Source organism: Giraffa tippelskirchi, chromosome 5 (genome assembly GCF_054371585.1).
Source record: "Giraffa tippelskirchi isolate mGirTip1 chromosome 5, T2T-mGirTip1v1.2.pri, whole genome shotgun sequence".
NCBI lineage: Eukaryota > Metazoa > Chordata > Mammalia > Artiodactyla > Giraffidae > Giraffa > Giraffa tippelskirchi.
In genome coordinates, this window is record NC_137279.1 from 133,800,687 (window position 1) to 133,826,295 (window position 25,609).

At 42.7% G+C, this 25,609-nt stretch overlaps 1 long non-coding RNA gene across 1 annotated transcript; it reads right to left on the reverse strand.

Moving 5' to 3' along the window:
* Window positions 1-15,509: 15,509 nt before the first annotated feature.
* Window positions 15,510-23,562, reverse strand: LOC145506109 (uncharacterized). Its single transcript, XR_014053551.1, has 4 exons — window positions 22,168-23,562; window positions 19,169-19,445; window positions 18,987-19,081; window positions 15,510-15,739 (listed from the first exon to the last, which is right to left on the reverse strand). It is a non-coding gene; the product is annotated as an uncharacterized LOC145506109 (long non-coding RNA).
* Window positions 23,563-25,609: the final 2,047 nt, after the last annotated feature.

A 25,609-nucleotide genomic window follows, 5' to 3' on the forward strand; every position in this document is an offset into this window, starting at 1 on the left:
GTATAATTTTAACATATGAGAGCTTTAAGGAGAGATGAAGACATTTAAAAAATAGCACCTGTACTTTCTTCTGCTTTTCCCCAGTATTTCTTACTCTTCTCAGCCATTATTTGGTCTTTCTGTTTTGAGACTAACTTGATGTATCCTGTTGTAAGAGCCTAAGAAGGGAGCTCACTCAGTGGGTCTGATGTGGTGAATTCTCATTTGGGAAGTCCTGCACACATGTGGCACCATCGCCTGTGAACATGCATGGGAGGTCATGCCTGATCTCTGCTTCTACAGAGATCCTGAGCAGACTGAAAAGAAAGAGCAGGAGACAGCTGAGAAGGCTGTGACCAAGGAGGAACTTCAGGGTGAATGTCCCACTCCAGCTCCAGAGTTCACTGCTGCTCAGCCTGAGTTGGTGGACTGGTCTGAAGGCTTGCAGGCATCTTCCGCACCTATTCAGCAGTTCCTCGCTGCAGACTGGTGTGCTCAGCCTGCCACTGCAGACTGGTCTGCAGCTCCCACTGCTCAGGCCACTGAATGGGCAGGAAAAATCGCTAAGTGGTCTTAAACTGTTTTTTCACAAACTCTTAAAATGGAAATTCAGTTGATGGAAAATAGTTTCTTTAAAAAAAAAGTATCTAGTTCCATTCTTGTCCTAGAGTCTGGCTGCATTCCTACACTTGGGTTCCATGAGACATCCTGGAATTCATAACAAATTCTCTCCTTTTTGCATAATGAGGTTCAAGTTTGTTTCTGTTGCTTGCAACCAAAGAGTCCTATACAAAACTCTATAGTAATCAAATGCAGCCTGGTCTAGAAGGCCATGCATTCATTTATTCCATAATCATTTGCCAAACTGCCAAACCAGGTCCTGAGAACACAGCCATGAATTAGTCACAATATTTGACTCTAAAAACTCATGTTTAGTTGAGCAGGCAGAAAAATACCTTTGGGAAAAAATCCACAGTGTAGGTAAATATACAATGTAGGTGATAGATTCAGTGATGAGGAAATGTATAGTGAACAGTGGGCATTACCAAGGAAGGGGTAGTGAACTTGACCTGGGGAAATCAGAGAGGGCTGTTCAAAAAGGGGATGTTGACAGGAAACATTGAAAGAGGTCTAGTGCAGGCAAGGGGGAAATCTTATCCCACAGAAGGAAGGACACTCACAGACAGGGCTGAAACGGCCTGCGGTATTCGGGTGCCTGGTTCAGTGAGGAGACCAGCTGATGAGATAGGGGAGATGGATCACAAAGGGTAGTGTGGATTCTACATGAAGCATGTTAGGTTCAGGGCACCTGTCTCTATAGAGAACAAGCTCGAAGACTTCGTTGCCCCCTCATTAGCCCTCTCACTTTGCTGAAGATAAGGAGATGGCACTTGCCTCACTTTTCAGGTAAGAAAAATGAGGCACTTTGCAGATGGCAGGACTGACCCCTGAGGTCATCCAGGAACTCTGAACTTAGAGCTCAAAATAAGGCTCTGTTCTTACTCATAGTCATAGAAAACCTCCAGAGAGGATGGACCTGAGAAAGTAATCCCAAAACTCTAGAGTCTGGGGAAGTAAGGGCTACAAATTGAAAACTGGGTTTCTTGTTTACAAAATTATATAAAATGACATTAGGATATATCTCAATAGAAGAGTCCTTTTGGACATTTCAGTAAATGCTTTTTCAGTATATCTGGTTTGGAAGGCAAATAGGAAAGAAAAATAGGAAAATGTTTTGGGAAAACTGTTGCATATGATGAAGAGAACCCCAAAATATCATGGGACTGAAAGTTAGGAAGAAAAGAATGAAGGACCAATTTAAAGACAACATAAATGTAGACAATAATGAAAGCAAAGTTAAAAAAAAAAAACACAAAACTAGGTAGATTGTATATTTGTTCAGGGGGAGCAAATTTTGCATTCTCAAGGCAAAGTTATACGAGGATTAAATGAGATAGAATCAACACCCAAAGCAAGATATAAAAAAACTTTCCTGGTTCAACTTTCCACTCAAAAGATTTAGTGGAAAAAACACTTTTAAGAGGGAAACAGAGCAGGTGGGACTAAGAGTTTCCCTTCTTAACTGTCCTAAAACAATTATTGATAATTGCCTGTCCTGAATTACATTATTTCATCCTAGAGAACCAGATGGTCGAAGCTAGTCTTTTATTTGGAGGATTTAGTGAAGTTCAAACAAACTTTGCCACCACACAAAGTTTAATAAAGTCAGAAGTCACAACTAGTACTTTCTCCGAGGCTCTCTCAGGAGCTCTAATCCAACAGCTCTGGCAGGCTGGCCTTTGTGCCTGGCCTGCTGTCTTTTTATGTTGGTCCTTGATTGCAAAATAGCTCCAGCTGTTGAAGAACTTATTAACCCTTTCTCATTAGAACTGTATGAGAGAAACAGAGCATCCCTCTGGGCCCACTCAGCACTGGGTTAACTAAATCTCATCTTAGAAAGGTGTTCTGTGCCCAGGAGTGTTCAGCATGATTTCTCAAACCCACCCAACCAAGAAAGATTCTCCTTCCTAAAGTGAAGTCTCTGTATGCTTAGTTGTGTCTGACTCTTTGCAGCCCCATGGACAGTAGCCCACCAAGCTTCTCCGTCCATGGAATTTTCCAGGCAAGAATACTGGAGCAGGGTGCCATTTCCTTCTCTCAGGGATCATTCTGGACCCAGGGATCAAAACTGTCTCTTGTGCCTTCTGCATTGGCAGGCAGATTCTTTACCACTGAGCCACCTGGGAAGCCTTCTTCCTGAGATCTTTCTCAAACCTTAATCTGCATCTGAATCACCTGGGGATCTGGTTAAGCCACAGATCTGATCAGCAGGTCTAGGGTGGGGCCTGAGACTCTGCATTTCTAACATGTGCTGATGCTGTGGATCAGACTTTACAGAACAAGGTCTTAGAGGGTTCCCAAAGAGAAGCATCTGAGCAATCACCTGAGAAACTGAAACCCTGCAGCAGGTTAGGACAGGTGAGTCCAAAGCAGAAATGAATATAGGATTAGAAACTTTTATAAAGCTTTCCTATCTACAGCTGCAACAATATCCCCAAAACAGTGACTTTCACAATGCGCCAGCTGGAGGTTGAGATAATCACAGGACTTCAGACGTGGACTTCATTGCCAGGGCAGATAATCACACCCGAAAAAGGGGAAGAGAGCCAGACGGCATTTAAATCTCTGGGCAAATGTGACTTGCAATTTATTATCATGTGAAAAGCATAAGTGGCAGCAGCATTGTGATTTTTTTTTTTCAGGATACAGAAAATTTGATAACGTCTGAGTTGAGTTATCTCCTGCCAGCGTCCTCTCCTGCTACTGTCCCATCCTCTGCGGACCTGGAGGGGCTTCCTCATCTTCTACTATCAACGGGGTCATGTGTGATGACACAAGTTAGATAGAAAGATTATGAAAGGAGCGTGATGGGCTGATGGACCCTCTACACCGCAAGAATAACGTTTGGAACAACGGACGATTATTATCCCAGAGGTAGTGTTGCATTTGGTATCCCTCTGTTCTTGTTCAGAAAAGGGAAGGTCACAGAAATGGTGATGGAGAAGCAGATTCAGGGGAGTGGCTGGGAGGCCAAGGCCCATGTCCTCTTGCCATCTCGTGGAGCCTTCCTTGGCTCCGCATCCAGGGCCCGTCCTCCTTGCCAAGAAAGGTGTCGCAGCGCATAACATTAAGAGGCTTGGCTGTCTTCAAGGGTTTTTTTGCCTTATTACCAATCTGCCTTTCTTAGAAAAGGTCATGAAATGGACAGGGGATGCCTCATCTTCGTTATAATCCACTGTCTGAAACATTTCAATTAAGCTTCAGATCAGGCCCCAGAACTGAGGCTGTTTTAACGAGGGGAAGTAATGACCTTCTGTTGCAGGTGTTATCTGGCACACCATCAGCTTTGATTCTTCTTGATCTTTCTGCACCCTTTGATAGCCGGGATCAAGGGTTCTCTTTATATGCTTCAAGCACACTGGAGGACTTTCAGGGACTCCACTGACATGGTTTTCATCCCTGCAGTCTTAGCCGAGCTGGTTGTCACCGGCAAGTTCTCCACGCTTGTTCAATTTATCAAAGATTAAAAGACAGCTGAAAAGACAGGGCCTATGTGCTAAACTGTGAGTGTCCGCGTGTGTTCCCAAAGCAAGTGAACGTCAGGAGGATTCCTCGGAGACAGGGGGATAACCCCTTTGATGCCTGCTCCCCAGGAGGAAGGAAGCTTCACAGAGGACGTGAAAGCAGCTGTGTGGGCATGGTGGGTTTAACGGGGCATACACTGGGTGTGTGTGAACATGTGTGTGTGTGCAAGTGTATCTGGAATTCAGATACTTTTGAAAGTTGCACTTATTTTATGTTGGCGAGTTCTGGCATTTGTGAAGTTTCATTTCCTTAACAAAGGCGTGGATATTTTAAGGAAACTAATCCTTTTGGTAAGGATTTATCACATTTCTCATTCTGGATAAAGGACAGGAAAGACAGATAAAATATCTTCTTTCCTTCCAGTATTGAATTTCAGAATTTTGAATTGAATTTCTGAATTATTGAAATTCAGAAGTTTCCAGAATTTCACTCATGTTACTTATTTTTAACAATTCTTGAGCCCTCCTATGTGCCAAGCTCATTGTCAAGCTATAATGGAAGGGGCAGCCATCAATGAGACAAATGATCTCTGCCTCCAGGAGTGTATGGTCTGTTCCGAGAGACTTACATTCAAAGGCAATCATGCAAATAATTGTTTACAGTAAATGTGAATACACCGTGCAGGAGAGGGGCAGGTTCCTGTGGGCATGTGGGTGAGAGGGTGTGTGTGTGTGTGTGTGTGTGAGGGCATGTGTAGAGGGGGCATGTGTGCCTGGTCTGAACAGTCACATTTGGTGCATGTTTGGGGGAAGAGTGAGGTTGTCAGCTGGCACTGTGGTGCTGAGGAAGGGCTTGAGAGAAAAGTGAAGGCATCTCTGCCAAGATGAGGGTATTAGCAAGTGCTTGTGGGCATGGATGTCAGGAACAAACAGCCTCTTGAGATTTCACCATTTACTCCAAGAAATCACAGTTAAATATCCACACACTTTAAAAAAAAAAAAAGAAAAAGAAACACTCTATTAAAGTAAGACTGACATGTAAAAGTCTGTACACATTTAATATATACCAACTCAGTGGGTTTGGAGATAAGTGAAGACCTGTAAAACCATCACCACTGTCCAGGTCATAGATTAATCCATTATGTCCTGAATGTTCTCCTGCACCCATTAGTAGTAGTAATAGTAGTAGTCGTCATCGTATTGTTCTTAGTATTTTGTCTGTGAAGCAAGAACATTTACCATATAATCTACCCTCTTAGAAAGAGTTCAGTCTACAATGCAGTATTGAGAGCTATGGGTGCTATGCAGTATAGTAGGTCTCCAGAACTTATTCATCTTGCATAACTAAAACTCTAGACTCTTAGATCATCACCTCCTTGTGTCTCCTACCCCCAGCCCCTGATAACCACCATTCTACTCTCTGCTTCTAGGAGTTTGGCTATCTTACATTCCACCCTATAAGGGAGCTCATATACACTTCTGTGACCTGAAAGATGGAACAGCCTAGAGGCTAAAATGCTCAGACTCCAGATCCAGAGGACCTGGTATAATTCTGAGCTCAGTTGCTCACTAACTGCGATCCTGGGCAAGGGACTTAGCCTCTGTGTGCCTCCACTTCCCCAACTGTAAAAACAGGACTAATGGGAGTTCAGACATCATGGGATTTATCTGAGGATTAATGAATGAACAAATATAACATGCTCCACACAGTACACATATGTGTTTGCCATCCTTAGGCAAAGGAAGCCAAAATGGTCCTCTCCCTCAAAGTCACATCTCATCTTCTCCTTACCTCCTTACCAGCTGTGAGGACAGCTTTGGGGAGATGGCCCCCTTTCTGGGACCCAGGCACAGGTCCTGCTGCGGACCTGCTGCGGACCTGCTGCCTGCTTCCGGTCAACTGCATCTCCTGCAGTGAGGACTGTCCTCCTGCCAGGACATTGAGGCTCCCAGTGCCTTTTCACTCCTTAAGCTGTTCTCACTTGCAACCGGCCGGTTTATCAGGAAGGGTATCAGCAAATACTGTGTGCTTTACTGCCGTTAGACAGCACTGGCATTGAATTGAAAAAGCCTTAAAAATGGCCATCAATCATTTGATATACGTAGGCAGTGATCTATATTGATACGGCTCCAGCTACCATCTGAAATGGTTTGTCTTTCATTTTACCCTTTATATGAGGGTTATTACAGTGCATGCCACTTACAACAGACATGGTTATTATGGACAATTGGTTATAGTGGACAAAAACTGATTTCCCAAACCAAACATATTAAATCCAATACATTTTTCATAGGTTATAACCGACAGAAACCTTGGTTTCGGCTGACATTTTCCGGGGACTTTAATGACATTACTATAGGACTCCAAAGAGGGAAAGGAAGGATGGCAGGTATCAAAATGAGACCAGAGAACACCAGAGGTTTCATTTCTGACAAAATAATTATCCAAGGGTGGGAAGCTGTTTTGAAGTTAACCCCCGCAGTGCCCAGGCTCAGGCGGCCAGGTGTCTGTGAGCAGTTTCTCTGCACATTGCCGCCCCAGCCATGGGCCTCCAGATGCTGGGTATGGGGTAAGCCCAGGAAACACACAGCCTGCCCAACACAGGCCTCCTGGAAAACAACTGGGACACAACTGGTCATGTCTTGTCCGTGAAGGTCACCAAGCCAATGAACATTTTTCTTCTTAAAATACTCAGGTCAACAGACCCCCCCTTAAAGGAGTATTGAAAAAGCTGAGAGGGGTAGAAAGATAGCATGGCTCAGCACAGCAGTGAGTTCTCTTTTCTGGGACTCTAGGCTTGCCACTCAGAGATTTGGGCTCAAAGATCAGCAAAATTTACTAGTTAGATGTCAGAACTTCCATGCAATGGAAGGAATGCAAGGGAACTTCAATTCTGCCATGCCTCTGCTCGCCTTTGACGCAAAGCCCACTCCTATGCCATTTCTGTCCTCCCCAGACACAGAGAAAATAGGTCACACTATTCACAGGTGGAACAGATAAAAGTGACCATCACTTTGCTCACTCGGAATGGGGATGTCTCAATGGCGTAAGCTTTGGAGTCAATCAAACACGTGTTTGAATCTTCCTCTCCGCTTTATCATCATGTCATCTGAAGCAAGTTTCTCAGCCTCAGTAAGCCTCATTTTCTCTTCTGAAGATTGGGTGGTGATGCCTACATCACAGGATGTGAGGCTGCTCTGAAGTATCCTACATAAAGGCATCTAGAAAATTCTGGCACAGGGTCGGTCCACTGGAGTAGCTGGTGCCCCTCCTCTGTCGTCTCCTGGCTCCCTCAGTGTTCCTCTAGTCTGTCCTGTGCTGCCCCTTGTCTCCTTGTCTCTCTACCTACCCTCACTCTCACTATGGCTTCTGAAAAGAATAAGGCCTTCGTTCACCTCCGTGTCTGGTTCCAGAGCAGTGCCTGTGAAAAGGTTTGTCCAGTGAACACATGGATGTTAGTTTCCTTTTCCACTGAGATTTCTTCCCTCCAAGGTGATTAAGATCTTGCATTCAGGGATTCTGTTTAGGGTTTTCTCTCCAAGACTTTGAATATGATGTTTCCCCGTTTAAAAAGAAACAAAAAAATTAAGCTGCTACCACTCTGTTCTGAATTCTTTCTATTGTTCTAGTCTCCCTCTCCTGCTCCACCTGGAGGAGGCTGGTCATTTCTCTCCCCCAGAATTTCAGCTTTTGTCAAGTTTAAACTCCCTACTTGTCCCCATCTTGATCACCCAGGCCCTGCTCATCAGAAGTGAGGGGGGAGCTCACTGAACATAGTGACCATCACAGAAAGAGTCTGTACCAGAGGCAGAGCGCTGGGCCCAATCCTGAGACCTGTGTCCTTAGTCCACTGACTTAAGTTTCTCAGCCTCACTTCCTTATCTGTCCATTGCCCTGCTCTCTCTGCTAAGTATGTGGGATCCAGTGATAGAGCCCATGGGAAACTACTTCGAAAGCTATAGAATGCTAGGCAAGGACCTTTAGACAAAATTACAAATAACATTTACCCTTTAAGGGTGCTATTTGAATTCTTCACCTCTCAAGTAACTCTTAGAACAAATGAGCTATCAAGATCATTTTAACAGGATTGAAATCTGAGGAGTGACCTCATACCCAGGTGGCTGTAGACATTACAAGCTCCATTCTGGAGGTAACATGGCCAGACACACTCCTCTGACCATCCATTTCCACCCTTTCTGCATCAACACATTCAGCAAAAAGTCTTCCTCAAATAATCTGAACGAGGTCGGTGCTCTGGGGAAAGACATTACTTGGGCCATTGCTAGAGACATGCTGCTTGAACATCTCCCCTACACATACCGTTCCTCTTCTCCCCTCTTCCTCCACTCCTACCTCCAGAGCTTCCACTACTCACCACAGCTCTGTAACTCAGCAGAGACAAGAAGTCATGAGTTGAAAATTATCATTTACCTCTGTTTCAACATGGGTTGTTAAACATAAAATTTAAATGTTTTCCTAGGTTGGTCACTATTAAAATGTTTCAATTTGTGTGAGTTTTGCAAACACATTCCCAACAAATGTCAATAGTGAATTCTTAGACATTTTCATTAGGTCGTCCTGCTTCTGTGGCTTTTCCCATGGGAAATAGGAGGACAGAATTAAAAGTGAAGGAGGGCCCTGGAGCTACAGCTCTGCCCCTCACTTGCTGGGTAAACTTGAGCAAGTTACATACCTCTCTGTGCCTTGACGTCCTCATCTGTAAAATGAGAATAATAAAAATAACAGTACCCTCTGCAAAGAGCTGCTTTGATGATTAAAAGACTTAATCCATGTAAACCACTTAGCCAAAATGCCTGACACATACTAAATGCCTAACAAAGCTTAATTATTGTTACAGTTTACACTGGGGAAAAATAATCATTCTTCTTTGGGTCCTGGTGAAAATTAAATGAGTTGGATGCATATAAAGTACTTACCATAGTTCTTGGCAAAAAGTAAGTGTTCAGTAAATGTAAGCCCCTGTCTGAATGCCCTGCCCTCGACCCTGTCTATCAGATTCCTCCCTAACCTATGACCCAGCCTGAGCCCCACCCTCCCCTTCCATGAAGACTTTCTTGATTAGCTCAGCTGCAAGACAGCTTGCTTTCTCCTGACTCTGCCATTCACACATGGAATTTATTATCCTCTGTCAAGTAACATAATATTTGTGCACACACCACCTCTCCAGTCTAACTAGAAACTCAGAAAGAATTGGGTCTGGATTAAAATTATATGACCCTTACCCATCATAAGTCCTCGATAGATATTGGTGGATTTATTAAATAAATGAAAGAATGTTCTGATGAAACTGTGAACTAAATAATTTAATGAAAAGATAATATTTAAGGGTGAACCTTTTTTTGATTTATTTCTTTTGAGCCTCTGTCCATTTGGGTGGTCATAATCTCCTTTCCTTTGGGCTGGATAGCATGAGACATCTCAGCCTAAATCATTTTTGAAGCAAGGCAGAGAACAAACAAATAAAATTATAAGGAATCTGTCCTTCTTAGCCCAACATGTGGAAGCTTTAGCACAAAAAGAGTTATTTAGGGTGAGAGTGTAAAAAAAAAAAAAAAAGATCAGAAAGTTCTTTCTTTGGGGGAATGAGGAGAAACTGACCATAGTTCTAAAACCTTGGGCTTATAAAACTACTCCTTCATATGGGAAGCTGCTGTATAACACAGGAAGCTCAACCCAGTGCTCTGGTGACAACCCAGAGGAGTGGGAGGGAGATTCAAGAGGGAGGGGGCGTATGTATACCTATGGCTGATTCACGTCTTTATATGACAGAATCCAACACAACATTGTAGAGAAATTATCCTCCAATTTAAAATTTTCTAATAAAAAACAAATTTAGGGTTGCCAAGACCTAGGGAAGGGTTAGTTTCTTAATGATTTTATTAGTTCAAAAAGGACATATTTAAAATTAAATAGTTTTTTTTTTTAAGTTCTCCTTCAGCAAGTAACCCTTTGTTTGGGGGAAGCTAACTGTTCTTTCCTGCCTTCATTTTCAAGCTGCTCTTTGCTGGGGGTTGGAGGAGGGTGGGGTCACAGCTGATTTGTGAACTGGTCAGAACCCTTAGTTTTGTGTGCGCCTCTTCCTGACCTGGCCCATTGAGGCCTTTCTTGGCCATGCCACTTGCAGCGGAAGGAAACCAGCAAAGCTCAAATCAATTTAGTTCACGACAGTAATTCTGGTCCCGAGTTTGGGGGAAAAAAGAACCTGAGTCAGGCTGTTGGCTGAAACCAGGTTTAGGATTATCTGTGGATTTAGCCCCAATTATCTCTTGTTCTTCCTTTCTCCCTCTCATACACACCTTCCCCTGCAGATATTGCAGAGAGCTGTGAATCTGTAATCCATCCAAATTATCCTTTGGACCTGGATTGCCTTTAGCATTTTCCCCACAGAGTTGTGGCCTCTCTGGCTCCCCACCTTTCCGTATGGAACCTTCCCAATAAGGAGGCCCAGGAGATGAAATTCTGATCTAGGCGTTTTTTTTGAGACATTTGTGAAATTTGTCCTCTAGGGAATTCTCTGTATTTTTCATTCAAAGAGACAATATATTTACATTTGGTGTTTTTATTTTGTGTGAGGTTTCTTTACAGAGTAGTAGCCATCCACACATCATTCCTAAATGTTTGATGAATGAACAAATGATTGTTTCCCCAAACAGATCAGCAACAAGTCTTTTCGAAATACAGAGTCTCTGTTCTGGTTCAATTGTTAGTTATTCCCCACCCTGCACTCACACCAAGCTCAGCCCTCATAGCGCCTCATTTCATGGGTGGGACAGGCAGGGCATGGGTTTAATCACTCAGCTACAGCCATCTCTGTCTCATGAACCCAAGACCAGATCCAAAGGGCCACCTTGTCTGTGCTAAAAACCTGTGCCCCAGGCCATGCTTCAACTACCTCCAAATGCTACCTTACTGCCTTGGAACACAGGTGTCAGTTGCAGTGGGCAGAGGAGTAGGGAAACTGAGGCAGAGACAGAAACTGCCTTTTCTTTCCTCTATGAACAGGTGAGAAGCAGAGGCTAGTAACAAAATTCCTCTTCCCCTTAAGTATTGGACCATATTTCCTCCCGAATATCTGTCAGCTGCAACACCTTCTTCTGAAGGTCTGGCCTGGGGATTTCAAGCCCTGGAGTTTCCCAAGCAAATTCTCTGGGGCCTCAGCATAGAACCTCCAGGAGGCTGGAAGGGCAGAGTCATCATTACTTACTGAGAGAGATCACACCATTCAGTTTTGCCAATTGACAGGTAAGTGAATGATCTGTCCTCATCCAGTTGTATTTACTGCCTTATTAATCCATTATTTAAGTGTTCCATAATTTAAAAACTTCCTTGCTTTGTAAGCGGTAAGAATTTCCAGTTAAAGACACTCATTGTAATCCCAACACCCACTCTGTTTCTAATTAGCTCTGTAATTAAATTACCAATTAAAGAGAGCTGAAAAAAACTCTTCATTGGATAAAGCAAAATGTCCTGAATTATGATGTTGTATTCTCGATGAACAGAAGCAGAAATATATCTACATACACACTCACACACAAGAAATTAAATATATATACTTGTCTATAAATGTCATCTTTTCATAGTCTTTTCTGTACCAGAGCTTCACACTCAAGCTCCACGCCAAAGTTGTGACTCTCCCTGGTTTTTTTTAAGAGGGTGAGTGGGAGAGAAGAGGGACAAAGCTGGACAACTTTATTGGTTTAAATTTGCCTCAAGAAAATAATGATATTGATCAAATTTATAGGGCCTGATTCAAAAGGGAATTGTTCAAGCTACTTCTATTTGAGAGCAATATTTAAAAAAAAAAAAAAAGGCAATTAAGATGCAATGCTATCATCGAAAGAGCTAATTTTTGCTACCTATTAATCCTGCTTTCTCTCATCCAAAAGCAGTTAGGATGGTCCATAACAGAGGTCCCCAAATTCTGGGATCTAATGCCTGATGATCTGAGGTGGAACTAGTGTAACAATCATAGAAATAAAGTGCATGATAAAGGTAATGCACTTGAATCATCCTGAAACCATCCCTTCTCCTCCAGTCCATGGGAAAAATGTTTTCCATGAAATTGGTCCCTGGTGCCAAAAAGGTTGGGGACCACTGGTCTATAAGATACAAGAGTGATTTAGAGGAATTCCTAAATATCGTGCCTTAGTGGGGTCCAGAACAGGGCTCTATAAAGCATGTGCCTTTCATGTTTTCCTAATGTATAACATAAGAGAAGGAATAAAAACAACTGAACAAGAAGGAAAGAAACTTTCTCTTTTTTTCCTGTGTTTATATTTTACAAAATTTACCATTTTTCCCTGAGGGTGCAGAATCACTAGTGTGTTAATTAAGTTCACAACTGCACATACCAAGTCAGGAAATACCGAAAAAATAAAAAAGGCTTCTTGCAGCAAAACTGAGTTGGTGCTGGGGTTGCCCATGGCACATAATGAAGTTATACACTGCCCTACTGTTCAAGCAATCCAAATTCTGAATGTGCCAAGTAAATCATTTCTTAATTATTGGGGAGTTTAATTCATTTCCCCAACTCTCCGCTGCTTCCCTCAGCCAACTGTCTCTATATATCTGCGCATTTCAGTGCATTACTTTTTAAGTCTTGAAGCTAGATTTTGTGTTGTATATTTCAATCAGGGAGAAAGGAATTTAGCACAAACATTCCAAAGGAAATTCTAGTAGGGTGATGAAACTTAGTGTGGAAATTTTTATCTCAAAGGGAACATGGGTTTGGGAAAGTTCTTATTAAGCAGCAATTTTCCACAGACTAAAACTGAACTCCTGTTGTTGCTACTGTAAGCATAATAAGCCATATTTGTAAATATCCTTTGTATATCTGTGTGTTTATAACTTTGAATGAGCCCTAGTAATGGAGTCCGGCCCTTGCTGCTTTATGGTTGGTGCGTAACAGGTCACAAAGTACAAATGATTGCTCTTTCTCCCTTTAAAAAACAAAAAGGGAAACAAAAACATCCTCCAGGTACGTCCTGGCATTTTCCTGCTAAAATCTCTCAGAAGTCCGTGGTTTGTAGCTGAAACTCAGACATGATTCCTAGTGACTGGCACTTTCCTCCTCCCAGTTCTCAGAAATGGTGGAGGATTGTGACTTCCATTTTACAAATGAGGAAACTTCAACTATCAGTGGCTTCCATAAACAGTCAGAGAAAATGATGGGCTGTCAGGCCTCGCATGAAGATAAGAGCAAAACCAAGATCTAAACCCCAAAACCTGATCATCTCAACTCTGAGAAGCTCATTAAATTTATTAAAGCCATTCGGGCAGAGTTTGCTCAAGTTTTAGAAAGTCAGCCTCTCATCACATCAGAGAGATGGTGCATCTCCCAGAGCATGTGATGTTCTGTTTTTGGCTGAGAAAGCTGTCCCCTATATCACACAGCTCTGCAGCAGGACCTCTTTCTACTAAACACGCTCGCTTCCCACATGAGCTGCCATATGTCTTAGCCTTCATAAGAAGTTGGGTGTGAATCCATTTTTATTTTAGCAAGGACTCTGATTCTGTTCGTCATTAATCTTCCCCCTTTGTCTCATCCCTCATCTCCTGCCAAACGACTTTTCAAGTACTCACTGAACTTATTTTAAAGGACAAAGCTGTCCTATACTCCCTCTGTGAAGAGATGCCATGAGAAATGGAGAAAATGGCTGAAGGAGTTTTTTTTGTTTAGTGAAGGATTTGTGGACAGGCTTTCACATTTTAGTTAATGCCTTCCACTAAAGGGAATCCATTAAAGAAATGTCGGGAAGTTTACTCCTCTGGTCTCTAAGTGGACTCTGGCACAGTGATTCTCAAACTTCAGTATCCTTATAGAGTCCTGGGCAATGTGTTCAAAAGGCAAAATTCTGAACCTCGTTCTTCTCTGGTCCAGTAATTCCTGGGGCCCAGAAACCTATATTTTTGAAAATTCTCCAGGTAACCCCAATGCAGGTGGTCCCTAGACCACACCTTGAAAAACACTGACCCAGTGGATGTTTATCCACATCTCAGAGATAATTTGCAACCTTGGCTCAGGCAGGGCCTGGCTTCAGGATATTGGAATGTTAAGAGGTCAGGGCCAGAAGACTTGGACTGAGACGAAGAGGCATAAGATGTCAAAGGTCACCTGCCTACTTCTTTTCTGAGCCTAACAAGTAACTTAGGTTTTCTTGTTTTCCTGAGTTCCAAACTCACCCATTAGCAAAATAAAGAGTGGCCTGTTCAAATTCTTCCTGTGAATCCTTCTTTGGGTTCCTTAGAGCAAAAGGCCTGTATTCCCCCAGGAGTAAGCGTTGCTCTTTGTATGGCTGTGTTTTCTTCTTCCCCTCAATTGTTAGGACACAGCCTCTACAAAGCGGTTTTCTTGTTCTGAATCACATTTTTTTCATGTGTACCATAACGAATCTGGACTTTGAAAATCAACTTGTGATCTGAATGCAATTTTTTTCCGACAAAGCTTTTAATATTCAGCTTTCCTTAAGTTTTGTCTTCATGACCTAAGACAAGTCTACAAGGATTACTCTTTCTGCCCCATTCAATTCACACACAGAGTAGAATTTCACATAACCTGCCTTTAATTTTTTCATATAAATAATTAATTCTACATTTAAAAACACGTTAAGATGTTTTATTTCTTAATCAGCTAATTTGACTGGGAAACAAAGATGCCTTTTATTCACATTTTCTTTGAGTCGTGTTACTGTAGTAAAAGTTCCCCACAAGATCTGGCCTTCGCTCACAAGTTTCGTGGCTGCCAATTAGTTTCCAGAGTCTCTATTTTACAAAAATGCTTCTCACTTTTAAAAAATGTAATTGAATGTCTGTTCATCACAGAGTTTCTTGTGTTCAAGCCTAGGGTGTTAAACATTTTTCAGGTTGACTTGGGTCAGCTTTGAAAAATTTCAGACAGTGAAACTTGAGAAGGGACCGTATGCTACGGTATGTCCCTCACATTTTGTTAAGTATTAAGTGGATATTTAAAGGGACTTGTTATACTGTGAGACCGCCTTAAAGTGAGCCGTACAGTTTACAAGACTATTAATTAAATGAGAGGATTGCATGGGATGCACATGTATTTTATTTTCATAATCACTCACGTTGGCCCAGAGTTGCCCTTTAATTTTCAGACTAATTAAAGCAAGACACTGAACTGCTAAGCTCTGCACGGACGCTGACACTGATAGACATGGAATGGCACATTTTTCTTTTTTAAAAGAAAGGAAAAAGAGAGGGAGAAGAAAGAATTCGCCTGAGTGGACCTGACTCCATTCCATTCATGGCTCCCTATTTGTTCCACTCCTGGATCAAGTTTTTAATTTAGCAAGACTGCATTTTGGGGGAGTTTTCGACCCCATCTGTTTGGGGCCAGTGTGTTCCCCACCTGGTGGTGCAATTGATTTTTGAATTAACTGGGCTTTATTTCAGCACAATAGAGCAATTGTTTAGTTGCTTTTAAGCACTAAGATTCTTGGAATCTGATGGGAAAAAAATTAAATCAGATGGCAATGCACAGTGCTCTCGGCTGCTAATTGCATTTGACCCATTATCATCCTCAGCCCTGCTTCAGACTGACACAGCTGACTTGGAGTTTGAAATGTAGGTGGGAGGGCTGCCTTTGCAGGTCATCATACTGCAGCAGGTCCCTTCCTGGAACACTCTCCAAGGCCTGGGAAAGAGAAGAAACAGATACAAGCCATTATCCCTGAAGAGAGCACTGGGGGCTGGCGGACACTGTGCAGGGGGGCCCCCTCCCACCAGCGTCATAGGACCAGGAGTGGGGACCCAGGAGCCCTGCAGCAGAGCTGTCAACTGCCCACGTGTTCATCACCCCCACGGAGACAGGGGTTATGGGGAACTTCCTCTCCTGCCTCCCATGCCCCATCCTTCAATAGCCTGTTGCCCTGGCTCAGAGTTAGCGATTCTCTTGCTGCCTCTAAAGCTTTATCCTCACCAGGATGACTGTGCCGTGCCACCCAGAAAGCCTCTTTGAAAAGAGCGTGGGGTTTATAAAGGTCTTCTCTTTCTTCACAAAGAGAAGTTCCTCTATTCTGGAGAAGCTCATAGCTTACACTATGAGTTTACATCGCTGGGCAGCCTGGATCTGTGAGGATGTGCGTGTTCAGCCTCAGCTCCTCTCCCCTGGAGTGGGCACAGCTCCTCCCTAAGAGGCGGAGATCTCGAGTCAATTCAACAGTGATTCTCCAGCAGGCTCTGAGAAGGGAGAGGACTGGGGAGCACTGAAGGGGAAAGTGTGGTTCCCAAGTCAGGAGAGGCTCTGGGGGTCAAAAGCAATTACGTCTGGGAAGGGGAAGTGGGTCCAATCCTCAGCCCTTCAGGCTGGAAAGAAAACTGGTCCTGAACAGGCAGGGGATGCAGGGTCTCTAGGGAACAGAGCCCTGACTCCAGAGCCACCTGAGAAGGACTACCCCCAGCATCCGAGTCTCCAGTAGCCCTAGGAGCTGCACCCCATGCTGCGGTCTAGAAACAGTCTTCCTTCAAGGTGATGAAGTAAAAGTGAAAATGTTAGTAGCTCAGTCGTGTCCAACTCTTTGCAACCTCATGGACTGTAGCCCGCCAGGCTCTTCTGTCCATGCAATTCTTCAGGCAAGAATACTGGAGTGGGTAGCCATTCCCTTCTCCAGGGGATCTTCCCGACTCAGATGTCAAACCCGAGTCTCTCACATTGCAGGCAGATTCTTTACCATCTGAGCCACCAGGGAAGCCGCCTTCAAGGTGATGGCCATGTTCAAATCCTGGCTTGGCTACTGATTTATTGTGTGAACTTGGCCAAGTGACACCACCCTGCTGCCTCAGTCTACCAAATGCTCAAATAGGAGTAGTAATAAATAGTAACTACAAGATAGCACTGTGAGGATTTTAGAGCAAAAGTTGGTGTTGAGGGGACATGGCAGCTGCATTTGTAAGAGAACAAAGGTGCTGAGTGCTGCCCCCAAAGCCCCATTGCCCTTCTCTCTGTTCCTCCATGTGGAGCTCTCAGCATCGCCCACTCAGCACCAAGGCAGCAGTGCCTTCAGGGCATGCTGGGGAGGGTGCTCTGTCCACCACTGAGCTTTGGCCCTCCCCAGAGATTGAGAGTCCAACTTAGCCTTGCTATTTGCTGGATTTGACCCCAGTTTCTTTCCTCCGTGGGAAATTAGAAGCTGATAGTTTTGTGAGACTTTAATCATAGTTCCTGCATGTATTAAAAGATGTGTAAAGGCCCCCAACTTCAGCAGTACTGCAGGAATCATCCTATCCCTAGTCTCAGCTCAGAGATGGAGAGAGGCACTGTGTTTGGGGCCAGGTCTACACTGCACCTGGATCTCTATATTTGCCAATAAATAGAAGCATGTGGAGTTATTAATTAGCATTTATGAGCTCATTAGCATTCATAAGTAATGTCAACACAAGATGATGAACTAAGCTGGATTGTTTGGGAAAGAGAGATGAGGGAGAAACTTTCTCCCTCTACTTGGATTCAAATAAATGTTACTTCCCTAGAATCAACCCCCACCTAGGAGTCAGCAGAAATAAACACAAAATACACAGGGCAAGACAGTAAATTCCCTGTATATGAGGGTGGCCTCTTCAGAGTCTCTGGTTCCTATTACTAATCTACTTCATATTGAATGGATTTGAGACTCTGTTTAAAGAAAACATACAGTAGCAATATTGCCATTCAGGGTGGCCATATGTGATTCTTTTTCATGAATTTTCAAGGTAAAAGAAAACTCAGAGATCATTGCATCATCCTATAGTGCATAATGTTTCAGGTAAAGAAAACCATGTCCTAAAGTTGGTAGCACAGCTGGGTCTGAAAACTTCAGGTCTCTACCTCATTTTTTTATAATTCAAAAATGGATAAAACTAGTCTGTCAGATTCGAGGCTAAAAAAAAAAAATCCATCTGGGTCAATGTTACCACTGTGTATAAACTGTCCTTTCCTCCCCCAGGAAAGCATGCTTCTTTCAGTCTAATATCTTTAGGGAACCAAGCGGCACTCGTTGCCTCTTTCTGTTAATCTTTCAGTCCAATCAGCAAGAGTCAGTGGTAGCTGATGTCTTTGGTCCCTTCTGAGCAGGGCAACCGAGTGAATCACTGTGGGAAACACCCAGCTTCTAATAGAAACAGGCTGGAAATTATACTGGGATTAAAGAGTCCAATTTACTAGGGACTGAAAGGGGATTTTACAGGGGAGAGAGTAGCAATGGGGTGAGGAGGGAACAGAGACATGGTTGGAAACCTAGAGACCCCTAGAGGACTTTCCACTCGGTTCTTCCAGCCATTTGGAAATTTAACCATTTTTATGCAGATCTATAACATTTGAATTAAACCTAACAGGAGATTTAATAGGTTGAGAAGAAACCACTTTGTAAATCTTCTCCCACATTCAATTCATACCAAGCGTTTTGCTCACAAAAAGCTACTCACAAGAGAATGATTTCGGTTGCAGCCCTGACTATTTGCTGTTGTCTTTTCCAGTCTTAACTATATCAGAGTGCTACTTAATTTCTACTTTCTAAAGGGTACTCCATAATTCTCAGTTACAATGCCTGATATCAAACTTGAGTCTCTGTGTGTGATGTGTAAGTTGACACCTTGGCCTGTGTTGGAAAAACATTTGGTGTTAGGTCTATGTGTTCTGGGCTTCCCAAGTGGTGCCAGTGATAAAGAACCCACCTACCAATGCAGGAGACATAGAGATGCTGGTTTGATATCTGGGTCTGGAAGATCCCCTGGAGGAGGGCATGGCAACCCACTCCAGTATTCTTGCCTGAAGAGTGCATATGGACAGAGGAGCCTGGAAGTCTACAGTCCATAGGCTTGCACAGAGTCAGACATGAATGAAGCAACTTAGCATGCACACACACTATGTAATCTAGATGGGAAATGAGAGAAGACCAAGTACTGACCCAGGATACAAACTGTTAAGTTATAGAGGTCTTTATGGATCCTTAATTTGGAACAGCTGGTCCAAGTGGCACATCCTAGGTCCAAGTGGCTCATCCTAGTGACATAATTTTTCAAAAATTATGAAAGCAAGAAGGTTTCATACCAGTAGAAACCATTTTTGCAAGCAAGAAGGTTTTCATACCAGTAGACTGGTTGTATTTCTTAAACTCATTGTTGAGTATTCCAATTCATGATTTTGTGTTCTATATGGTTATTAGTGAATAAAATAACCAAGAAGCCAAAGGTGACCTCTACCACATATTTGAGTTCATCTGCATAAAACTTTGGATTCTTCCTGGAATTCAGTGTTGACTTTTAATTTGATCTGGAGCTTGTTGCCAAAATAGTTCACCTGTCTTCTTGTTTCCTAATACATGATGATCTTTCTTGACATTTTTCCTTCTTGGCCTATCAGTTCACTATTGGATAAAATATTATCTGAATGTTAGAGTTCATCGCCTTCATTAAGCTCCCTTGCGATGCTGAAATCTTGGGTTTTGTGACTAGGATTGAGTCATACTCTCGTGCGGGTTCTCTATCTTTAGAATGATCATCAGAGAGTTTTAGTAACTCAGCAAAGTAGTCCACACCAATGAGGCCTTTCCAAGCACCAACAATGTGCTTGGAACAGTTATCTCAAAGTACCAAACAATGTTCTCCTGGAACTCTGGGCCTGTAATCAGTCATGGACTTCCCCTGCCATGCCTTTAGGTATTTCTTGTTTTAAATAATTTGGAGGAAAAGGGGCAACTTTCAGTAATCTAGAATAGCTGAAAAGGCATTAGCAACTCCACTGCTACAGACCCTACCAACAGAAAGTGCTCTTGAGGATGTCTTTTTAAAAGCCACTTGAAAAAAACATTTTTTTAAATATTCATAAGGAAGGAAAACTTCCAGTTATTCCATTTTCTTTTATGAGGCCACCATCATCTTGATACCAAAACCAGACAGAGATACCACACACACACACACACACACACACATAATTATAGGCCAATGTCACTGATGAACATGGATGCAAAAATCCTCAACAAAATTCTAGCAATCTGTATCCAACAATACATTAAAAGATTATATACCATGATCAAGTGGGACTCATTCCAGGGATACAAGGATTTTTCAATATCTGAAAATCAATCAACCAATGTGATACATCATATCAGCAAATTGAAGCATAAAAACCATATGGTCATCTCAATAGATGCAAAAAGTACTCAGAATAAAGAGAGAAAAAAATATTTTTTAAAAAGTCACCTGAATAGATATGCCACAGTCTTCATAGCAGTATTATTTATGATTGCCAAGATATGGAATCAACTTAAGTGTCCATCAATAGGTGACTGGATAAAGAAGATGTGATATATATATGTACATATATAAATGTATCCAGTCATCTGTTGATGTATATATATATATATATATATATATATGTATGTATGTATGTATGTATTCCACTATATACATATAGTAGAATAGTACTTAAATATAAAAAAAAGAAAGAAATTTTGCCATTTGCAGCAACATGTATAGACTTGGAGGGCATTATGCTAAGTGAAATAAGTTAGACAGAGAAAGACAAATACTATATGATGTCACTTATAGATGAAATCTAAAAAGTATAACAAATGTGAATGTAACATAAAAGAAGCAGATGTAGAGACTCACAGGTGTAGAGGATAAACTAGTGGTTTCCAGTGGGGAGAGTGAAGGGGGAAGGGACAATGTAAGTGTAGGGGATTAAGAGGTACAAACTATCAGGTATAAAATAAGCTACAGGGATATATTGTACAATATGGGGAATATAGCCAATATTTTACAATAGCTATAAATAGAGTATAATCTTCAAAAATTGTGAATCACTATGTTGTACACTTGTGACATATAATATTGTACAGCAACAATTCAATAAAAAGAAAAATAGATTAAAAAATAAAAGCCAAATTCTAGTATCTGTCGAACTAAGATCTGCTGCAAAATAAAATAATTTTGTAAAGTGTCATGCACAGTGACCAAAAGACACTCAAGCAGCTGCATTTCAGGGAAGTAAGAGGGGCAGCTGCAAGCAGGACACTGAAAAGACTGAAGGAGGCATTAGAACCCTATTCCCACTGAGACCCTGTCAATGTCTCCATGTCAACCACAGGATAAATTTATGTTGCTCAGCATGGAATATAAGAGCCTCCACTACCTGATCACTGCTTTCCCTGACCTTGTCCTCTGTGCTCCAGCAACATCCAGCCACGTTATTTTTCACCTTTGCTCTACCTGGAATATTCTTTCACTGCACCCTGATCTTCCCTATTTTATAACCCTAAGCTCAGGCATCAACTCCTCCTGGAAACTTTGCATTACATTCTCCTTCCGCTATGACCACCAACCTGGATAAGACGTTTTTCTTTTATGCTTATCTCTACTACTCCATTTACTGTAGTATGTATAATAGTTTGGTTAAGTATCTTTTTCCTCCACCTGACTGTGAGTTTCTTGAGGGCGAGAGTTACGTCTTATTTCTCTTATTCATTTTCTCAATCCCTATACAAAGAACAAAGCTGAAGACATAGTAGAAGTGTAATCAATGTTCAGTGGATGAATAATAGGTTTCAAATAAAATGAAAAGTCTATGAAGAGATGGTAAATGGCATCCCACAGCCTAACCTGGTGTATCAGAAATGGAAGCACCAATTTTGACTAAACACTCAGGCAGCCTGAAAGACAAAGAAACTGAGCCCCCGAGAGTAACAGCATCTACCCCCACCAGCCCAGCCCCTACTGTAGCTGAAGCAAGCTACATCTACAGTCAGACTCACGATGGCAACTGATATCATTATCTCCCTCTTGTAGCGACAATTTTAGATTCCCTTTATCCTCAGATAGCACCCTCATCCTTAAAGGATCTTCTCTTCTCTGGCCATGGTTGCTGCATTTTGTTCATTTATCATCAAAATTGGGCAAGAGAATACCCAAAGACTCAAATGGTTCCCCTGGGTGGTAAATATAGATCTCCCTGCCCCTATTGTATAAGTACAGTCCTACTTCTTCTTGGTCAGGGTCAAGTCCTGTGCTGAGATGGTGGTCCCTTGGCTCATGAAATCAGAAGTGCCCAGCCAGTAGCCATAGCTTAGAATTCAATGGGACTCTTACTGTGTTCCCTGATGAAAGTGTTTTTCTTTTGGAAACCAAGATCTCTAAGCCTGCTGAGCCCAGAGCTGTGGGGAAGGGAAGTGTAAATTCGCTAGCTGGTTTATTTGGAGTAATGGGAAGCAGAGCCACCCCTACTTTCACCCCTTGGTTCCTGGATTGATATTTTTTTCCTTTGAGGGCATAGCTCCATATGATGGTCATTGATTGAGAACGTACACTACATCCTAGAGGACAGTGCCTGATTCTCACAGACACCATCCCCAAGCTGGTGCCACAGCTTTGTCTTCAACAGGCCATTCCATCACTCCAAAAGGCCAGCTTCTTCGTGCTGGTGCAATGTGAGATAGATGAGTAGATCCACGGCATCATACCCTCTGGTGCATCTCCTTTGCCATAAAGTGGGCTATTTAGTGTGACCCAACCAGATGTGGTATCCATTCAATGGATCAAATACTCTAAGCCCTCAGATGCAGATAGTGGTGCAAGCTGGGGCTCTGCAGGCAGTAAATGCAAACCCCAGAAGATCACCTATTCAAGTTAAAGTGAAATGCTGCTTCTTCTAGCAATGTAGCTAACTTGCCACCAAGTGGCTGATTGTTGACCTCAAAGGATAATGCCATATTGGGAATCATTCTCTATTACTGACAGACTGCACTTTTGGTAGCAGCAATAGCTGTATTAATTTGGTGAACTGAAGCCATGCTGTGGACCCATGTGTAGCCTCCAACGCCACCACCATGGCCATTCCATTTATGCATCCATTGTGCCAGGCCTGGGGTGATCGATGACAGTGGCTGGCTGATGTCAACTGATCTAGTCATTCTATCTTCTTGTTTATTTAACAAGACCCCTTCTGTGTTAAATGCTCTCTGGTGAATGTTAACTTGTGATACAAAGATCTTCACACCTCATGCCCATTTCCACAGAAATGCCTCTTCCCCAGACTTCCTTGTCTTCTAATCTTCTCCTTTCTAACTCCTGACTCTTCAGCCAAGCCATTTGCCATTGCATATGAGTTTATCTATATTCTGTCCCCACATAGTGGATAAGGTACACCATTTGAAGCTACACTTATAAGGAGAATTTCCACTGATTGGTGACTTCAAGGTCACTCCTGAGTATGGCTTTAGTACAACAGCAGTCCATTTCCGCTTGCAGTTACATACCAGGACACCACATTCATGAACCAAGCTCAGCTTCTTACATTCTTTCTCCATCAACTGGTCACAAAGGACCCCATGCAGCCACAGGTGTGCACTGAGAAAGAGACAGTGTAATGGTGGCAGATGATGACATGGGGTCTGGGCCACCTGATCATGCAGTTACTTGTGCCCTCTGGCTCTGCTTATGTTCAATCCTAAATGCACCCTTTCCATCTTCCAGTGGATTCCCTCTAGCCTTCCCCACCCAACTTTGGTGAATCTATTAACTGTCCATTGTGATCTGTTTCTGTTCAGTTCAGAAAACAGTTCATAAGAGACAGTTCTAGCCTCATAATCATTTGATGATTAATATGCAGAGTCCCAGAGCATACCAGGAACTGCTCTTCAAAATCTGTATAGTCTGTCCTCTGGAACCTCCCGATGAACATATTTTGGTGAGATTTCTGACCTTCTGTGGTATTTCTACTTTGCCAAGCCCATTTCTCTGAGCCTTTTTAATCCTTTCTCCCACTACCACAATAACTCATTTCTACTTCACTTTATGTAGACTGTTACTTTCTTCAGACGTCTGAGAGCAGTCTTAAGAAAACAGTAAGGTATCCCAGGACCCTTGCTGATGTTCTGTATCCCAGGAGAGTGCTCCCATATTGATAAATCCTCTTTAATATAACTTCATATTCCACCCACCTTGATCCAGTACTCCCAGAACCCAGTCCCTTAAGTAGTGTCCTGGATCCTGCCAGCATTGTTGCCTAGATCCTGCAATTCCTTCCAGGTATAGGACCTTTTCTCCCCTAGTAAGATCAGCACTTCCCCAGCTGGCAATGTTGTGATTTCCCCTATTTATTAGTCTGGCTGTCAAGAGAGAGGACATGGAGGCAGATCTTCAAGAGAAGGAAATCCACTTGTCTTGTCAAACAACAGAGGAGCAGTGTTGGTCTTCTGCAGAGAAGAGGGGGCCCCTCCTGTGGGCCCAGAGAGTTCAGGGGAATCTGGAGACTTGAGGTGTCAAGCACATCAATTCAGATGTCACAATCTCTTATCTCAAGATCCTGTTGCTTCCCAGTCAGGAATTTGGCGTCACACAGCACAACTGCCTAGATGAATGTTCGACCTTCCTTGGAACTTCACTAATCTTATGATCTTCAACAGCAGGTAGTCAAGCTCCAGAATTCCATCTTAGCATCACTTCAGCCAGCTTCAGACTTCTGAAGCTGGTTTGCACATTGGAGTTGTCCCAAGTTGAGGTGAGATGGACAGTGTTTTATACCCCTGAAAAACAGTATTCCAATGCAGGCTACACCAGCAAAGGGGTGTGACATTGAATAAAGAGACTTCCTTAAGCAAAGGAAGGTAGCAGAAGGCTGACAGCTGAGGATTATTAGCCAGCAGCACTCCTAACAATTTGAGGCGTAAGTCTTTCCATTCCAAGGGGGATGTGGGTGGTTTGGTGTTGTGACTATAGAAGCCAGCTATTGTTGTTGTTTAGTCACTAAGTTTTGTCCAACTCTTTTGTGACCCCATGGACGGTAGCCCACCAGGCTCCTCTGTCCATGTAATTTTCCAGGCAAGAATACTGGAATGGGTTGCCATTTCCTTCTCCAGGGTATTTTCCTGACTAAGAGATCAAACCCATGTCTCTTGCATTGGCAAGCAGGCTTTTTACCACTGATCCACCAGATAACCCAGCTCTACCTCTTATTAACTGTGTGACCTGGGTAAGTCACTCATGCTCTCTGGGCCTTTGTAAAATGAAAATAACAATCATGCCTACATCACAGGGTTGTCATAAAGATTAAATGAAATAATAACATAATGTACCTTAATACAGGGGGTTTAATGTACCTTAATTCCCTGGTAGCTCAGATGATAAAGGATCCCCTACAATGCAAGAGACCCGGGTTTGATCCCTGGGTTGGGAAAAATCCCCTGGAGAAAGGAATGACTATCCACTCCAGTATCCTTGCCTAGAGAATTCCACGGACAGAAGCACCTGGCAGGCTCTAGTCCATGGTGTTGCAAAGAGTCAGACTTGACCGAGCAACTAACACACACACACACCTTAATACACAGCCTGGTACATAATAAATACTGTAGCTTCTTATAGCTACAAGAAGCTTTGGGTTTATATGGGAAGCTAAGACTAAACTACAGGATAGAACAGAATGAGCAATAGAAGTTTAGAAGAGGTGAAGATTAAGGAAACAAAAAAGAACAAGTTCAAAGAGGAGATGGTCAATAGATACATGACATGTAGAAAGGTGCAACAGGAAGAGACA